The sequence below is a fragment of the Callithrix jacchus genome, chromosome 10, assembly GCF_049354715.1.
Source record: "Callithrix jacchus isolate 240 chromosome 10, calJac240_pri, whole genome shotgun sequence".
Lineage (NCBI taxonomy): Eukaryota > Metazoa > Chordata > Mammalia > Primates > Cebidae > Callithrix > Callithrix jacchus.
The window spans coordinates 130,638,594-130,643,852 of NC_133511.1; positions in this window are offsets into that span (position 1 = coordinate 130,638,594).

Consider the following 5,259-nt stretch of genomic DNA (forward strand, 5'->3'; position numbering starts at 1 on the left):
ATGCTGTTAGGTATTCCATTTTAGAAGGGAAACAGGCTGGGCACCGTGGCTCACACCTGTAATCCCAGCACTATGGGAGGCTGAGGTGGGTGGATCACCTGAGGTCAGGAGTTGGAGACCAGCCTGACCAACATGGTGAAACCCATCTCTACTAAAAATACAAAAATTAGCCAGGTGTGGCGGCACGCACCTCTAATGCCAGTTCAGGAGGCTGAGGCAGGAGAATTGCTTGAACCCAGGAGATGGAGATTACATTGAGCTGAGATTGTGCCACTGAACTCCAGCCTGGATGACAGAGTGAGCCTCCATCTCAAAAAAAGAAAAAAGTTAAAAAAAGGGAAGCAGCATGAAAGTTCAGAAAAATTTCAGCCTTACAATGCAGTAGAAAAACACAAAACTGTCTGACCTACCCTCTACAGGAAGACAGAGCTCGTTTAGAAAAAAACCGGACCGCAGGTTGGAAGAAAGTCTTAAGTTCAGGCTTTATTGAGAAGAAAGAGCCTCCGGGCGGGCCAGTTGGGAAGAACAGGAAAATGGCCACGCGCGCTCAGAGAAGCAGGGTTCTTTTATAGGGGGCTGAAGGGCCGAGGGAGTGGGAAGGCCGGGAGATCTGAGGTGGCGGGCAACGGTTGGTTAGTTTAAACTGCCAGGTGGGGAAGCCGGGCGGCGGGAAGCTGGGCGGCGGGAAGCTTGGGAGAGCTGATGAGGCAGGTGGTGATTGGTCAGCCGGTTGTCGGACGGGAGGTGGCTGCAGCCAGGTGGGAAAGCCAGAACGGTATGTAGAGTGAAAGATAAGGGAGCCTCTTTGTGTGGGAGGGGAAGGGCTTTCACGACAGGGACAGAGTTTTCCAAACAAAAACAAAACCATTTTTTGAGGATAAATTTAAGCTGACTGCATAAATTTGCTTAAGTAGCAAGGAGCCTAATGTTACTCCCCAAGATCATGGGGAAAATGTCTCCATGCCGTGTCAAAGAACTTCACGGCGGCCCCTCCCATCACAGACCTGAAGGCCCAGGAGGAAAAAGTGGTTCTGTGGGCCAGGCCCAGGGTCTGCATGCAGTGTGCAGCCTAGGGACTTGGTGCCCTGCATTCCAGCTGCTCCAGCCGTGGCTGAAAGGAGCCAATGTAGAGATCAAGCTGTGGCTTCAGAGGGTGGAGGCTCCAAGCCTCGGCAGCTTTCCTGTGGTGTTGAGCCTGTAGGTGCAGAAAAGTCAAGAACTGAGGTTTGGGAACCTCCACCTCGATTTCAGAACATGTACGGAACACCTGAATGTCCAGGCAGAAGTGTGCTGCAGGGGTGGGGCCCTCATGGAAAACCTCTGCTAGGTCAGTGCAGAGGGGAAATGTGGGGTCAGAGCCTTCACATAGAAGGTGTCCACTGGGACACCACCTAGTGGAGCTGTGAGAAGAGGGCCGCTATCCTCCGGACCCTAGAATGGTAGATCCACTGACAGCTTGTACTGTGCACCTGGAAAAGTCACAGCTGCTCAAAGCAGCCAGGAGGGAGGCTGGACCCTGCAAAGCCACAAGGAAAGAGCTGCCCAACACCATGACAGCCCACCTCTTGCATCCACGTGAACTGGATGGGAAACCTGGAGTCAAAGGAGATCATTTTGGAGCTTTAACATTTGACTGCCCCACTGGATTTCAGACTTGCATGGGCCCTTAACCACTTGGTTTGGGCCAATTTCTCCCATTTGGAACAGCTGTGTTTACCAAATACATGTACTGCCATTGTCTCTAGCAAGTAACTAACGTGCTTTTGGTTTTACAGGCTCACAGAAGGGATTTGCCTTGTCTCAGATGAGGTGTTGAGCTGTGGGCTTTTGGATTAATGCTGAAATAAGACTTTGGGGCCGAGGCGGGTGGATCACGAGGTCAAGAGATCGAGACCATCCTGGTCAACATGGTGAAACCCCGTCTCTACTAAGAATACAAAAAATTAGCTGGGCATGGTAGCACGTGCCTGTAATCCCAGCTACTCGGGAGGCTGAGGCAGGAGAACTGCCTGAACCCAGGAGGCGGAGGTTGCGGTGAGCCGAGATCGCACCATTGCACTCCAGCCTGGGTAACAAGAGCGAAACTCCGTCTCAAAAAAAAAGACTTTGAAATGTGAGGACATGAGGTTTGGCGGGGCAAGGGGCAGAATGATATGGTTTGGCTGTGTCCTCACCCAAATCTCACCTTGAATTGTATCTCCCAGGATTCCCACATGTGGGAACTGAGGCAGAGGTAATTGAACCGTGAGGGCCAGTCCTTCAGATGCTATTCTTGTAATCGTGAGTAAGTCTCACAAGATCTAATGGCTGTAACAGGGGTTTCCACTCTTTGCTTCCTCCTCATTTTCTCTTACTGCCACCATGTAAGAAGTGCCTTTCACCTCCCACCATGATTCTGAAGCCTCCCCAGCCCTGTGGAACTGTAAGTCCAATTAAACCTCTTTTTCTTCCCATTCTTGGTTGTGTCTTTATCAGCAGTGTGGAAATGGACTAATACCTCCCCGTAATCCCCAGATGTCATGGGAGGGACACTGCGGGAGGTGACTGGATCATGGATGGTTTAACCCATGCTGTTCTCGTGATAGTGAGTGAGTCCTCATGAGATGTGATGGTTTAATAAGCATCTGGCATCTCCCCTGCTGGGTTTCATTCTCCTGCCACCTTGTCAAGAAGGTGCCTGCTTCTGCTTTGCCCTCTATCATGACTGTAAGTTTGCTGAGGCCTCCTCAGCCAGGCGGAACTGTGAGTCAGCTAAACCTTTTTCTTTATAAATTACCCGGTCTCAGATATTTCTTTATGGCAGTGTGAGAATGGACTCATACAAAAGGCTTTGACTGCCCCCAGACACACAGTGTGGCAGTGTGTGGCTCTCAGCACATCTCAGATCCGTCCTTTCAGGATATCTTCCTGCCTTGCAGGTGATTGATGGTTCACTGTCTTATTTTCTTTCTTTTCTTTGCTTTCGCTTTTTTTTTTTTTTGAGATGGACTTTCGCTCTTGTTACCCAGGCTGGAGTGCAATGGCACGATCTCGGCTCACCGCAACCTCCGCCTCCCGGGTTCAGGCAATTCTCCTGCCTCAGCCTCCCGAGTAGCTGGGACTACAGGCATGTGCCACCATGCCCAGCTAATTTTTTGTATTTTTAGTAGAGACGGGGTTTCACCATGTTGACCAGGATGGTCTCAATCTCTTGACCTCGTGATCCACCCGCCTCGGCCTCCCAAAGTGCTGGGATTACAGGCTTGAGCCACCACGCCTGGCCCTCTTTCACTTTTTTTTAGACAGTCTTGCTCTGTCGCCCAAGCTGGAGTGCAGTGGCATGATCTTGGCTCACTGCAACCTCCACCTCCCCAATTCAAGCAATTCTCCTCCCTCAGCCTCCCAAGTAACTGGGATTATGGGCGTCCACCACCGCTGCGCCTGGCTAATTTTTTGTATTTTTGGTAGAGGTGAGGTTTCACCATGTTGGTCAGAGTGCTCTCAAACTCCTGACGTCAGGTGATGCACCCGCCTGGACCTCCCAAAGTGCTGGGACAGCAGGCATGAGCCATCGCGCCTGGCCGCTGCTATTTTAAAGTTTCTGTCGTTGCCGTGGTTTCCGTGTCTGTCGGGAAGACACGCCCAGTTTTCCCGCCTGGAAACCGGAAACCTGCTTTACAAAGTCTTTAAAGTCTGAGTGACATTGGTTTGTATTCACTGTGTCTGGGGCACCAGCAGAGCCCTGTGGTTTTGAGTGTGGGCTCCACGTGGGCTGCCTGGGTGTGAGCCCAGCTTTCCCCCGACAGAAGTGCACCTTTTCATCACTTCGTGCCTCAGTGTTCCCATCCGTGGAGTGGGAGACACGATACCAGACATCACACAGCGTCATTGTCAGGGTTGAATGAGATGGTTCTGGGCACAGATGGCAGAGCACAGGCCTCTGAGACGGGTGCTGGTGCCCACACACCGACGTAGATGGGTCTAAGAAACCATCGTGCCACGAGAATGACTGAGGTTTAGGAAACACCGTTTACATGTGGCTGAACGCAGGCCCAGTTGGGCAGTGACCTGGCGTGGCCTCCAGGGAATCAGCCTCAGAGACACAGCGTAAACCTGTAGAAGCTGACCCCAGTGGTGGCCATCCTAACCCACCGCCCCCAGAGCCCACCTGCAACCTTGTCAGCCCCGACTGTCTCCAGCCCAGTCCTGCTGGGCCTCGGCAAGGAGGGCAGGAGAGGCTGGAGCACTGGCAGGGGCCGCGCTCTGTGAATGGGATTTAGGAAGTGCTGAGAGGCTACCCCTGCCGCACTGTGGAGGGGAGGGGCAAAGCTTTTCATATGAGTCTGTTCCCACACTGCTATAATGATGGCATCACTTCCTGGGCAGGACAGGACCCACCCGAGGGCAGAGGGCAGAGGCAGTTCCTGGTGTCGGGAAGGTGTTGCTCTGCACCCACACCAGAGGCTTTCATGGCAAGGTGCGGGCATTGCCCTGGTCTCCCCAGGCCACGGTCTGCCTGTGTCCACCCCCTGCCCAGTAGGAGGCTGTTTTGTGCCCAAAGCCCCCTGCGTCCTGCTGTGTCCAGGTCCTGGCTGATACCAGCTTCACTGTCTTCCCTGCCCACACCTGCAGCCCCAGCTGTCAATGCTGCACATCCCACAGGCTCCCCAGTCCCCTGCTGTCTGCATGGGGTGCTCTCTGCTCTGGACAGAGCAACAGAAAGGAAGGGCAGGAAGCCTTGTCACATGGAGGTGAGACAGGAGGTGAGCAAGCCCTGGAGGAAAGCATCCCAGTGGGTCCGCACGGCACAGGGTGAAAGGTAGCCCCGCAGGGCCTGGGAGCATCGTGCCCAGCTCTGGTCGCCTGCCCTGGGGGGCGGCTGTGTCCCTGCTGACAGGGCCTGATTGCACGTCTGCCCACTAACTGCCTCTGTCTTCCTGCACGAGTGGGTTTCCTCACACAATCCCCCATGCTGGAAATCACAGCCGGGGTGACCTCCGGATCCTGGTGGCCCCCTGTGCCCTGTCTCCTGGCTGGTGTTCCCACAGCCCAAGACTGGCTCCCAGGGTGCCCTCAGGAGCACATGGATGACCATCTGGCTTCTTGTCCCCCACCCCGCCTGGCCTTCACAGAGACTTCCTGACCCCTCAGCGGCTGATGGGGATTCTGTACCATCCCCTGGATGTGTCCTCCGGCCGGCAGGGCCCAGGCAGGCAGCCCTCAGAGGACATGGACAGCCTGGGAGAGACGATATGCAAGAAAAGACGCTGGGACAGGAAA